Raw genomic sequence first — 14,640 nt, 5'->3', positions numbered from 1 at the left:
AGATAAATGCCCAACTGCTTTCTGGGTGCAAATTTTCCTGAATAAAGCGGGGCAATAGGATTAGTACCAACTCAAAGAACGATATAATTAGTAACAGGAGTAAAGATGACTGCAAGCCAATAATATTATCTCCCTAAAAATAGTAACAGTTTTCAACCTCTATCTACAAAATTTGATTTATGTATCTCTCAAATACAAGATAATTTTGTTTACCATCTTTCGTGCTTCTATTCCATTAAAGCTTTTCATAACATTCAAAAATGCATCAGCCATGAAAAAGACATGGAGCTTGAAACATTAATAAGGTATTGAAATATGTTTCGCCCCGAAGGTTTTATACCCTGTAATCAGACATCCTTCCACCTCGCACAGCATATGTTTCTGATGAACCGAGAAGTGTAAAAGGAACATAATCTGCATGAAACTAAGGTATTGAAAGTTCATACTTACTTTTAAATCATTGGTTTCTCTGACGCCAGAAAAGAATGCTGTTCCACCTAGAAATCAGATGTGTACCACTTATTTTGATTAGACTAAAGGATGTATCTGTCTGTCATCTATATATCAATTATGTATCTATCTAGATTTATATACTTATCATCTACCAATTAGCAATCTATCTCTATAGCAATATAGAGATAGATAGACAAGATATAGATATACTCTGTGTTAAGGAAAGTTAAGGCTCAGACCCACATGTCTGTATTACAGACTTAAAGCTTAAGAGAAATAATCTCCAACCTGGGAAATACAGCAAAACCTAAAAATAAAAACTAGATTTTGCTATGTTGCCTAAAAATAAAACTACTTTACTAAAAGTTAAAATTAAAATATTGGCTAAGAGTGGTGTCATGCACCTGTAGTCTCAACTACTCAGGAGGCTGAGGCAGGAGAATCGCTTGAGCCTGGGAAGTGAAGTCTGCAGTGAGCCATTATCACACCACTGAATGCCAGCCTGGGCAACAGAGCAAGACCCTGTCTCTAAAGGAAAACAAATCTGCTAATTGAATGTATAAATGAGAGAACTAGGTGAAGAATGATCTAGCAATAAAATCTGTAAAGCATAATTTTCCTGAAGATTTGATTTTGAAGAGATTAGGTTGATTTTAGGAAGAATTATTTTGCTCTAAAGGTGAACACATCTTTGACTAGCCACAGCAGGTTAAGGCATCTGTATCCCAGGCTATAATAACGAGGAAGCTACCAAGCCTACAACATCAGAGAATGAAACACAAACCAACCATCTTCCTGAAACTCCAAACTAAAATTGGAGGTGAATTTAAGGAGAATTTTTGGTCTCTGATATGGTTTGGCTGTGTCCCCAGTGAAATCTCAACTCAAATTGTGTCTCCCAGAATTCCCATGTGTTGTGGGAGGGACCCAGGAGGAGGTAATTGAATTATGGGTGCTGATCTTTCTGGTGCTATTCTCACAACAGTGAATAAGTCTCACGAGATCTGAAGGGTTTATCAGGGGTTTCCACTTTTGCTTCTTCCTCATTTTCTCTTGCAGCCACCATATAAGAAGTGCCTTTCACCTTCCACCATGATTCTGAGGCCTCCCCATCCATGTGGAACTGTAAGTCCAATGAAACCTCTTTTTCTTTTTTTTTTCTTTTTTTTTTTTATTATTATACTTTAGGTTTTATAGTACATGTGCGCAATGTGCAGGTAAGTTACATATGTATACATGTGCCATGCTGGTGCACTGCACCCACTAACTCGTCATCTAGCATTAGGTATATCTCCCAATGCTATCCCTCCTCCCTCCCCCAACCCCACAACTGTCCCCAGAGTGTGATGTTCCCCTTCCTGTGTCCATGTGTTCTCATTGTTCAATTCCCACCTATGAGTGAGAATATGCGGTGTTTGGTTTTTTGTTCTTGTGATAGTTTACTGAGAATGATGCTTTCCAATTTCATCCATGTCCCTACAAAGGACATGAACTCATCATTTTTTATGGCTGCATAGTATTCCATGGTGTATATGTGCCACATTTTCTTAATCCAGTCTATCATTGTTGGACATTTGGGTTGGTTCCAAGTCTTTGCTATTGTGAATAATGCGGCAATAAACATACGTGTGCATGTGTCTTTATAGCAGCATGATTTATAGTCCTTTGGGTATATACCCAGTAATGGGACGGCTGGGTCGAATGGAATTTCTAGTTCTAGATCCCTGAGGAATCGCCACACTGACTTCCACAAGGGTTGAACTAGTTTACAGTCCCACCAACAGTGTAAAAGTGTTCCTATTTCTCCACATCCTCTCCAGCACCTGTTGTTTCCTGACTTTTTAATGATTGCCATTCTAACTGGTGTGAGATGGTATCTCATTGTGGTTTTGATTTGCATTTCTCTGATGGCCAGTGATGGTGAGCATTTTTTCATGTGTTTTTTGGCTGCATAAATGTCTTCTTCTGAGAAGTGTCTGTTCATGTCCTTCGCCCACTTTTTGATGGGGTTGTTTGTTTTTTTCTTGTAAATTTGTTGGAGTTCATTGTAGATTCTGGATACTAGCCCTTTGTCAGATGAGTAGGTTGCGAAAATTTTCTCCCATTTTGTAGGTTGCCTGTTCACTCTGATGGTAGTTTCCCTTGCTGTGCAGAAGCTCTTTAGTTTAATTAGATCCCATTTGTCAATTTTGGCTTTTGTTGCCATTGCTTTTGGTGTTTTAGACATGAAGTCCTTGCCCATGCCTATGTCCTGAATGGTAATGCCTAGGTTTTCTTCTAGGGTTTTTATGGTTTTAGGTCTAACGTTTAAGTCTTTAATCCATCTTGAATTGATTTTTGTATAAGGTGTAAGGAAGGGATCCAGTTTCAGCTTTCTACATATGGCTAGCCAGTTTTCCCAGCACCATTTATTAAATAGGGAATCCTTTCCCCATTTCTTGTTTTTCTCAGGTTTGTCAAAGATCAGATAGTTGTAGATATGTGGCATTATTTCTGACGGCTCTGTTCTGTTCCATTGATCTGTATCTCTGTTTTGGTACCAGTACCATGCTGTTTTGGTTACTGTAGCCTTGTAGTATAGTTTGAAGTCAGGTAGTGTGATGCCTCCGGCTTTGTTCTTTTGGCTTCGGATTGACTTGGCGATGTGGGCTCTTTTTTGGTTCCATATGAACTTTAAAGTAGTTTTTTCCAATTCTGTGAAGAAAGTCATTGGTAGCTTGATGGGGATGGCATTGAATCTGTAAATTACCTTGGGAAGGATGGCCATTTTCACAATATTGATTCTTCCTACCCATGAACATGGAATGTTCTTCCATTTGTTTGTATCCTCTTTTATTTCCTTGAGCAGTGGTTTGTAGTTCTCCTTGAAGAGGTCCTTCACATCCCTTGTAAGTTGGATTCCTAGGTATTTTATTCTCTTTGAAGCAATTGTGAATGGGAGTTCACTCATGATTTGGCTCTCTGTTTGTCTGTTATTGATGTATAAGAATGCTTGTGATTTTTGGACATTGATTTTGTATCCTGAGACTTTGCTGAAGTTGCTTATCAGCTTAAGGAGATTTTGGGCTGAGACAATGGGGTTTTCTAGATATACTATCATGTCGTCTGCAAACAGGGACAATTTGACTTCCTCTTTTCCTAATTGAATACCCTTTATTTCCTTCTCCTGCCTAATTGCCCTGGCCAGAACTTCCAACACTATGTTGAATAGAAGTTGTGATAGAAGGCATCCCTGTCTTGTGCCAGTTTTCAAAGGGAATGCTTCCAGTTTTTGCCCATTCAGTATGATATTGGCTGTGGGTTTGTCATACATAGCTCTTATTATTTTGAGATACGTCCCATCAATAACTAATTTATTGAGAGTTTTTAGCATGAAGTGTTGTTGAATTTTGTCAAAGGCCTTTTCTGCATCTATTGAGATAATCATGTGGTTTTTGTCTTTGGTTCTGTTTCTATGCTGGATTACATTTATTGATTTGCGTATATTGAACCAGCCTTGCATCCCAGGGATGAAGCCCACTTGATCATGGTGGATAAGCTTTTTGATGTGCTGCTGGATTCTGTTTGCCAGTATTTTATTGAGGATTTTTGCATCAATGTTCATCAAGGATATTGGTCTAAAATTCTCTTTTTTTGTTGTGTCTCTGCCAGGCTTTGGTATCAGGATGATGCTGGCCTCATAAAATGAGTTAGGGAGGATTCCCTCTTTTTCTATTGATTGGAATAGTTTCAGAAGGAATGGTACCAGCTACTCCTTGTACCTCTGGTAGAATTCGGCTGTGAACCCATCTGGTCCTGGACTTTTTTTGGTTGGTAAGCTATTGATTATTGCCACAATTTCAGCTCCTGTTATTGGTCTATTCAGAGATTCAACTTCTTCCTGGTTTAGTCTTGGGAGGGTGTATGTGTTGAGGAATTTATCCATTTCTTCTAGATTTTCTAGTTTATTTGCGTAGAGGTGTTTGTAATATTCTCTGATGGTAGTTTGTATTTCTGTGGGATCGGTGGTGATATCCCCTTTATCATTTTTTATTGCATCTATTTGATTCTTCTCTTTTTTTCTTTATTAATCTTGCTAGCGGTCTATCAATTTTGTTGATCCTTTCAAAAAACCAGCTCCTGGATTCATTTATTTTTTGAAGGGTTTTTTGTGTCTCTATTTCCTTCAGTTCTGCTCTGATTTTAGTTATTTCTTGCCTTCTGCTAGCTTTTGAATGTGTTTGCTCTTGCTTTTCTAGTTCTTTTAATTGTGATGTTAGGGTGTCAATTTTGGATCTTTCCTGCTTTCTCTTGTGGGCATTTAGTGCTATAAATTTCCCTCTACACACTGCTTTGAATGCATCCCAGAGATTCTGGTATGTTGTGTCTTGGTTCTCGTTGGTTTCAAAGAACATCTTTATTTCTGCCTTCATTTCATTATGTACCCAGTAGTCATTCAGGAGCAGGTTGTTCAGTTTCCACGTAGTTGAGCGGTTTTGAGTGAGATTCTTAATCCTGAGTTCTAGCTTGATTGCACGGTGATCTGAGAGATAGTTTGTTATAATTTCTGTTCTTTTACATTTATTGAGGAGAGCTTTACTTCCAAGTATGTGGTCAATTTTGGAATAGGTGTGGTGTGGTGCTGAAAAAAATGCATATTCTGTTGATTTGGGGTGGAGAGTTCTGTAGATGTCTATTAGGTCTGCTTGGTGCAGAGCTGAGTTCAATTCCTGGGTATCCTTGTTGACTTTCTGTCTCATTGACCTGTCTAATGTTGACAGTGGGGTGTTAAAGTCTCCCATTATTAATGTGTGGGAGTCTAAGTCTCTTTGTAGGTCACTCAGGACTTGCTTTATGAATCTGGGTGCTCCTGTATTGGGTGCATATATATTTAGGATAGTTAGCTCTTCTTGTTGAATTGATCCCTTTACCATTATGTAATGGCCTTCTTTGTCTCTTTTGATCTTTGTTGGTTGAAAGTCTGTTTTATCAGAGACTAGGATTGCAACCCCTGCCTTTTTTTGTTTTCCATTTGCTTGGTAGATCTTCCTCCATCCTTTTATTTTGAGCCTATGTGTGTCTCTGCATGTGAGATGGGTTTCCTGAATACAGCACACTGATGGGTCTTGAGTCTTTATCCAATTTGCCAGTCTGTGTCTTTTAATTGGAGCATTTAGTCCATTTACATTTAAAGTTAATATCGTTATGTGTGAATTTGATCCTGTCATTATGATGTTAGCTGGTTATTTTGCTTGTTAGTTGATGCAGTCTCTTCCTAGTCTCAATGGTCTTTACATTTTGGCATGATTTTGCAGTGGCTGGTACCGGTTGTGCCTTTCCATGTTTAGAGCTTCCTTCAGGAGCTCTTTTAGGGCAGGCCTGGTGGTGACAAAATCTCTCAGCATTTGCTTGTCTGTAAAGTATTTTATTTCTCCTTCACTTATGAAGCTTAGTTTGGCTGGATATGAAATTATGGGTTGAAAATTCTTTTCTTTAAGAATGTTGAATATTGGCCCCCACTCTCTTCTGGCTTGTAGGGTTTCTGCCGAGAGATCCGCTGTTAGTCTGATGGGCTTCCCTTTGATGGTAACCCGACCTTTCTCTCTGGCTGCCCTTAACATTTTTTCCTTCATTTCAACTTTGGTGAATCTGACAATTATGTGTCTTGGAGTTGCTCTTCTCGAGGAGTATCTTTGTGGCGTTCTCTGTATTTCCTGAATCTGAATGTTGGCCTGCCTTGCTAGATTGGGGAAGTTCTCCTGGATAATATCCTGCAGAGTGTTTTCCAACTTGTTTCCATTCTCCCCTTCACTTTCAGGTACACCAATCAGACGTAGATTTGGTCTTTTCACATAGTCCCATATTTCTTGGAGGCTTTGCTCGTTTCTTTTTATTCTTTTTTCTCTAAACTTCCCTTCTCGCTTCATTTCATTCATTTCATCTTCCAGGGCTGACACCCTTTCTTCCATTTCATCGCATCGGCTCCTGAGGCTTCTGCATTCTTCACGTAGTTCTCGAGCCTTGGTTTTCAGCTCCATCAGCTCCTTTAAGCACTTCTCTGTATTGGTTATTCTAGTTATACATTCTTCTAAATTTTTTTCAAAGTTTTCAACTTCTTTGCTTTTGGTTTGAATATCCTCCCATAGCTTGGTGTAATTTGATCGTCTGAAGCCTTCTTCTCTCAGCTCGTCAAAGTCATTCTCCATCCAGCTTTGTTCCGTTGCTGGTGAGGAACTGCGTTCCTTTGGAGGAGGAGAGGTACTCTGCTTTTTAGAGTTTCCAGTTTTTCTGCTCTGTTTTTTCCCCATCTTTGTGGTTTTATCTACTTTTGGTCTTTGATGATGGTGATGTACAGATGGGTTTTTGGTGTGGATGTCCCTTCTGTTAGTTTTCCTTCTAACAGACAGGACCTTCAGCTGCAGGTCTGTTGGAGTACCTGGCCGGCCGTGTGAGGTGTCAGTCTGCCCCTGCTGGGGGGTGCCTCCCAGTTAGGCTGCTCAGGGGTCAGGGGTCAGGGACCCACTTGAGGAGGCAGTCTGCCCGTTCTCAGATCTCCAGCTGTGTGCTGGGAGAACCACTGCTCTCCTCAAAGCTGTCAGACAGGGACATTTAAGTCTGCAGAGGTTACTGCTGTCTTTTTGTTTGTCTGTGCCCTGCCCCCAGAGGTGGAGCCTACAGAGGCAGGCAGGCCTCCTTGAGCTGTGGTGGGCTCCACCCAGTTCAAGCTTCCCGGCTGCTTTGTTTACCTAAGCGAGCCTGGGCAATGGCGGGCGCCCCTCCCCCAGCCTCGCTGCCGACTTGCTGTTTGATCTCAGACTGCTGTGCTAGCAATCAGCGAGACTCCGTGGGCGTAGGACCCTCTGAGCCAGGTGCGGGCTACACTCTCCTGGGGCACCGGTTCCTAAGCCCGTCGGAAAAGCACAGTATTCGGGTGGGAGTGGCCCGATTTTCCAGGTGCCGTCTGTCACCCCTGGAAAGGGAACTCCCTGACCCCTTGCACTTCCCGAGTGAGGCAATGCCTCGCCCCTGCTTCGGCTGGCACACGGTGCACTCACCCACTGACCTGCGCCCACTGTCTGGCACTCCCTAGTGAGATGAACACGGTACCTCAGATGGAAATGCAGAAATCACCCGTCTTCTGCGTCGCTCACGCTGGGAGCTGTAGACCGGAGCTGTTCCTATTCGGCCATCTTGGCTCCTCCCCTGAAACCTCTTTTTCTTCCCAGTCTCTGGTATGTGTTTATCAGCAGCATGAAACGGACTAACACAGTCTCCTTCAACTCTCTGTTGCCCAAAGAATTTAAGGTATGATTGCAATACCTTTGACAAGTAGATTTCTTCTGTTTGAATCGAGAATTTCCCTAATGACATGAAGAAAGAGAAAATACCTCAATTAAAGAGAAAAATATTCAAGGTTTATTTACCAGGTTCACAAAACACTTCCTATTTTTGTTTGCTTTCATCTATAAAATAAACTGGTATTAATCCATTTAATGATGAATACTCTAAAAAAAAAAAAAGGGGTAGATGTTGCCAGTTCAAATTATACTTAATTTATGGCTTACACCTGTAAGCCATAGGCGTGATTATGGGAGGCTGAGGTGGGTGGATCACTTGAGGTCTGGAGTTTGAGACCAGCCTGGCCAAGATGGTAAACCCCGTCTCTACTAAAAATACAAAAATTAGCCAGACATGGTGGCACACACCTGTGTCCCAGCTACTCAGGAAGCTGAGGCAGGATAATCGCTTGAACTGGGGAGGCAGAGGTTGCAGTGAGCAGAGATTATGCCATTGAACTGCAGCCTGGGTGACAGAGTGAGACTCTGTCTCAAAAAAAAAAAAAAAAAAAAAACACAAAAGGAAAACCCCAACAAAAAACAACTTAATTTATATGAATAGGGATACATAGTACACCCATTTTCATAGGTAGACATCAATGCAATTATCAATTTTTTATTTGTGCTATATCATTTCACTTATTTTATATCTTTGGTCATTCTCATCAAAATTTAATCATTTTAATTTACCTTTTAAAACAATAAATGAACCTTAGTTTATAAAACAAGACATTTTCTGATGAATTATTTCTCCATAAAATAAACTTTGTTACTAACATATAGTGTAATATAAGAGATTCAGCTTACATATATATGCTCCTTAATATTTTGATCTCAATTATAACATCCCCTATACATTAAACTGACAGATTCTTTTAATCCACCAGCAAATGTTTTCTTTGCCCACAGAAACTTAAATTGCAGGAAACTTCTTGCTCAGAATGAAGGATTAAGTAAATATGATTACTGTTGATCCTTACAGAAAACTCTGGTCATAAATATAATGCTGTATGATTTAGCATAATGGCAGATAATTTTCTACAATGTAATTTGCATTTCTGCATTGATTTCAAGAACTGAAATTCCAAAGAGTCTTATAAATTGAATTAACAAAGTCCTCTTAAGTTAACTGTATTTCAATCAGGTAGTTGGACACAGCCTCCCTATCCTACAGACGGGGTCATTTGGCAAAGGCCGAGAGTGAGAATCCAATGTTGCTGTCACGACATTCAAGAATTTTCACCCGGATGTGGTGGCTTATGCCTGTGATTCCAGCACCTTGGGAGGCCCAGGTGTGAGGATCTCTTGAGCCCAGGAGTTTGAGACCAGCCTGGGCAATATAGTGAGACCCTATTTCTACTAAAAATGGAAAAATCAGCCCAGTATGGTGGCATGCACCTGTAGTCCCAGTTACTCAGGAGGCTGAGGTGGGAGGATCACTTGAGCCCCAGGAAGTTGAGGCAGCAGTGAGCTATGATCATTCCCCTGAACTCTAGCCTGGGTGACAGAGAGAGACTCTATCTTGAAAAAAATCAAAAACTAAAAAATTTTCATTTGACGCCAGAGTAAAGGGAAAGAATAAACTCTACTACACATTATTAGATAAAAGCTGTTGGATGAGGCCAGGCATGGTGGCTCATGCCTGTAATTCCAGCACTTTGGGAGGCCGAGGTGGGTGAATCACTTGAGGCCAGGAGTTCAAGACCAGCCTGGCCAACACAACAAAATCCTGCCTCTACTAAAAATACAAAAATTATCCGGGCATGGTGGCGTGCACTTGTAATCCCAGCTACTCAGGAGGCTGAGGCAGAGAATCGATTGAGTTTGGGAGGCAGAGGTTGCAGTGAGCCGAGACCACCCCACTGCACTCCAGCCTGGGCAACAGTGACACTCTGTCTCAAAAAGAAATCTGTTGGATGAAATGAGGCTTGCTGTTCCCTTGGCATGGTTTTTTACTCCCTGCATTCTTTCTATTTTCATCCTTATTCCATCATTTGTTTCTGTTCTTCTCTTTTATGTATAAATATCCCCAAGTAATATCTTCCCTTTACAAACAGAATCAATAGTCCTAACAACTCAAAATACAATGACAGCAACAACAAATTTCTCAAATCCACCTGAATCACGTGCTACATTCAGTCATCCTTCACCTTTTTTTCCACAACCTGTCTTTATCGTTCACTTCTCTCCTGAATAGTACAGATCTTCTTGTTAGGAAGTAGGAATTGATGCTGTGATAGACACTGTGCTGGACCTCTGTTTCTGTTCTTCTCCTTTATGTATAAATATCCCCAAGTAATATCTTCAACTTACAAAGAGAATCAACAGTCCTAACAACTCAAAATACAAAAATACAATAACAGCAACAACAAATTTTTTTTTTTTTTTTTTGAGATGGAGTCTCGCTCTTGTCACCCAGGCTGGAGTGCAGTGGCGTGATCTCGGCTCACTGCAACCTCCGCCTCCTGGGCTCAAGCGATTCTCCTGCCTCAGCCTCCTGAGTAGCTGAGATTACAGGTGCCTGCCACCATGCGTGGCTAATTTTTGTACTTTTAGTAGAGACAGGGTTTTGCCATGTTGGCCAGGCTGGTCTCGAACTCCTGACCTCGTGATCTGCCCGCCTCGGCCTCCCAAAGTGCTGGGATTATAGGCGTGAGCCACCGTGCCCGGCCAACAAATTTCTTAAATCCACCTGAATCACGTGCTACATTCACTCATCCTTCACCTTTTTTTCTACAACCTGTCTTTATCCTTGATTTCTCTTGTGAATCATACATGCCTTCTTGTTAGGAATTAGGACTTCATGCTGTGATAGACACCGTGGTGGCATCAGGGATGAATGTCTGTGCTCACTTTATCTATGGGTTCAATTCACTGTAATTAACATGCCAAACCCTCTATTCAGCATGTGTTTACACAATATTTTTTGTAGTTTAACCCTCTTCTTTGCTCACTTCCTATTTTTAAGAGATGGAATCTTCTCATGTTGCTGGGATAGCTCTGACTCCTCTTCTGACTTTTTTTTTTTTTTTTTTTTAGAAAGGGAATCTTACTCTGTTGCCCAGGCCAGAGTGCATTGGCACCATCATAGCAAAGTGCAGCCTCAACCTCCTGGGCTTGGCTAAAGCAATCCTCCCACTTCAACCTCCTGAGTAGCTGGGACTGCAGGTGTGTACCACCACACCCAGATAATTTTTAAAATGTCTTGTATCAACAGGGTCTCACTGTGTTGCCGAGGCTGGTCTTAAATTCCTTGCCTCAAGAGATCCTCCAACCTTGCCCTCCCAGGCATAAGCCACTACACAGGGATTTTCTGACTTTTTAAAGGGTGTCACCTATTTTATATCTCACGGATCTTCATCTTCCGTTCTAACTCTTCTTGCTATCCCTCTGATGGCTCATTTTTTCCTCTGCGTTCAACTGTCACTCATAATAGCTGCCCTTGTGCTGCTGTTGTCAAGCCAAAGCTTCCCTAGTCTCTATACACGGCTTTTCTGAAAGGTTAAACACTATAAGGTCTCACTGGATATCTGAAGGCATCTCAAACTTGAAAAGTCAGTGGTGATTTTATGGGCTTTCTTGAAACATCTGAGCACATAGCACTCACGGAATGATGTAGTTAGACACCGTGGTGACAATTCCCTGGCAGAAATGATCCCTCATAAATGAGAGAATATGAATTAGACAGAATGTTGAAGGAGAATTTCATTTTCCAACATTAAATCCAGACTCTATGATCTCCCAGGGAATGAAAAAATGTCAATGTGTGTGTGTGTGTGCGCATGTGTGTGTGTAGGTGCTTCCTGATTTTTACCTGACATTAGGCGTATCCGTAAGAACCATTAAATATCTTTGCACCGTACCAAATACTTACAGCCTCCATGAAATTAACACAGTACAAGAAATTTTGAAAATCAGTACAAATATGCTTATGATGAGTGATATATTCAGCAGATCATCAAAAGAAGTGTTCAAATTATTTTAAATTAAAGTTTAACATCAGTATTTCCCTTTTAATTAAAGTGGAATTTGAGAACAATTTCTATGCATGGAGTGTTTATTCCATATTACTTTAAAAGTGCAAGATTTTATTTTCCTATTTAAGAGCACAAGCCAGTAGATGAGAGAGGGATTCTCATTAAAACACAAAACACACAACACTTGAGTATTTCTCGCTGATGAACTGATTTATGATTTATGCACGGTTCTCTTGGGTTTGGATTTTTATTTGCTTTAAATAACTATCCTTTTGTAGAAAGTTTGATCCTGAAATGTCTGAGGTAATGCAACATATTTTTGATAAAATTTAATTCAGAGAAGAAAATCACAAAAGTATGTTATATTATAAAGTCCTTTAACTCTGATGGAACTGCAGCTGGCTTGATTCTTACACATCTACCTCCTGTCATCATATGATTGGCACTGAAACAGATACCACTTCTGTGCTTGGATGTTGACCTACATATCTGTGGGTCTGGTTATCAAGACATAGTACATAGACACAGGTCTAATAAGTCAGAATAGAGATGTATTTCTGGTTCTACTTGCAGGGAGCACGATTACAGGTGTTAGTCCATTCGGGCTGCTATAGCGCAAAACCACAGACTGTGTGACTTATAACCAGCAGACACTGATTGATCACGGTTTATGAGGCTGAGTCCAAATCAAGGCTTGGCAGATTCGATGTCTGGTGAGGACCTGCTTCCTGGTTCATAGACGGCGCCTTCTTGCTGTGTCCTCGCATGGTAGAAGGGGTGAGGGAACTCTCTGGGGTCCCTTTATAAGGGCACTGATCCCATTCATGAGGCCCCACCCTCATGACCTAACCACCCTCCCGAATACCTCACATCCTAATTCCATCACCTTGGGATTAGATTTCAACATAGGAATTTTAGAGGAAAATAGACATTTAGACCCAGAGTGTCCAATCTTTTGGCTTCCTGAACAACATTGGGAGAAGAAGCATTGTCTTGGGCCACACATAAAATACACTAACACTAAAGATGGCTGATGATCTAAAAACAAATACAAAAAAGTCTCATAATGCTTTAAGAAAGTTTATGAATTTGTGTTGGGCCACATTCAAAGCCATCCTGGGCCACATGCATCCCGTGGGCTGCAGGCTGAACAAGCTTGATTTAGACCATACCGTTATGTTTAACCTACATCCTCTCTCTTCTTCACTTTGCAGGAATGGGGACAAAGCTATTGAAAACTTCTCCTTCTCAGGCTCACTTTGTCAACAACTGTGGCTGAATGTAGACGTTCCCCCTTTTAGGCAAATTTCTTTAAATTCATAGCAAGATATGACCAAGAACATTAAAACAATGCTTCATTGCTTATGCCTGACGTTGAAGAGCAAAATTTACACCTGCTACAAAGTTCAAGGTTTCCATGGCCTTAGCAGAGGTCATGAAATGTACAGTTTTAAAACTTATTGGAGTATCTTTAGGGAACAATTTTAATGGACTAGAGTGACAATATTTTTATACAACATTGACCTCCCCTGCCCCAAATGATGTGAAAGACTGTGGCTGTATTAGAATTTAGTCTAGTAAGACCAATACCATTTCAGGGAGCTTTTTGTAGTTTTCCTCCATAAATATATTTTCCACATCAACTGTTCTGAGCTGAGTTGCTGGAACATTTTCAATTCTTTATAAGTACATACTTTGGCTGAGTTCAGAAACCTTGGACTAGGCACTGTCCTTTGAGTGAGACGTCAGGATTGAGGTAGCATAGGCACAAGACCAAATTTTAGTTAATGATGGAGTATTGCCAGCTTGTGAGCCTCTGTGCTTTCAAGGAAGCACAGGTGATGGAAATCAAATAAAAACAGAGCCAGGAAAGCATCTGGTGTGGAAAGTAGCTCATTGCATAAAATGCTAAAAAAAAAAAAAGTTGAGAAAATTAAGCCTCTTCTACTTTTTAAAAGAAAAAGTTGACTCTACCAATTATAACCACAAGGAATGTTCTCCAGACTTGAATATTTTAAGTGAAAGATTAATATCCAGCCATTTATAAACCTCCAAATCCTTTCCCCAACTTTATTCATACCATTTTTTTTAATAAATTTTCAAAAAATTTACTGATCTAGTTTGGAAAAATCATGTCCTTGAACTGTTGAACCATATTTGTAATCTGTTTTAATAAAAATATAGATATAATACTTAGAAAAACAGATTCCTTCTGGAATTGGAAGGTTAATGATGATTTCATCTATGTTTCTCTCTCCTAGTTCAACCATTTATCCAGCATTCTACCGAATTATCCTCTTGCCTTTGTCTTCACAGCTGCAAAGACAGGGAATTCAATGCCTTGATGAAAACCAACCAGGATTCACAAGCTTTTACTGAAACATGACTAAAAATGTCAAACTATTAGAAAAAGTATATCCACATTCATTCAAGATGAAGAAAAACCCATCATAGCTTATCTTAGCCTGACTTAAATGATAGAAGTCATATTTGATTGCCATTTAAAATCATTTTACAGTTTTTAGCAAGGAGATTCCTTAAAGAACTAAAAGTAGACCTACCAATCAATCCAGCAATCCCACTCCTGGGTAATTACCCAAAGGAAAAAAGTCATTATATCCAAAAGACACATGCACATGCATGTTTATAGCAGCACAGTTCACAATTCCAAAAATGTGGAACCAACCTAAATACCCATCAATCAAGGAGTGGATAAAGAAAATGTATGTATACACCATGGAATACTACTTAGCCATAAAGAGGAACGAAATAATGGCCTTTCCAGCAATTTGGATGGATCTGGAGGCCATTGTTCTAAATGAAGTAACTCACGAATGAAAAACCAAATATCATATATTCTCACTTATAAGTGGGAGCTAAGCTATGAGGACACA

The 14,640-nt window shown here is 40.2% G+C and overlaps 1 long non-coding RNA gene across 1 annotated transcript; it reads left to right on the top strand.

Moving 5' to 3' along the window:
- The first annotated feature begins 1,513 nt into the window (after positions 1–1,513).
- On the top strand, positions 1,514–13,952 carry LOC134760905 (uncharacterized). The gene is made up of 3 exons (XR_010138977.1): positions 1,514–1,578; positions 10,809–10,937; positions 12,961–13,952. It is a non-coding gene; the product is annotated as an uncharacterized LOC134760905 (long non-coding RNA).
- Positions 13,953–14,640: the final 688 nt, after the last annotated feature.

Source organism: Pongo abelii, chromosome X (genome assembly GCF_028885655.2).
Source record: "Pongo abelii isolate AG06213 chromosome X, NHGRI_mPonAbe1-v2.0_pri, whole genome shotgun sequence".
NCBI classification, from domain to species: Eukaryota; Metazoa; Chordata; class Mammalia; order Primates; family Hominidae; genus Pongo; species Pongo abelii.
Note: the sequence above shows the minus strand (reverse complement) of the source record. Positions and strands in the feature narration are given on the sequence as shown.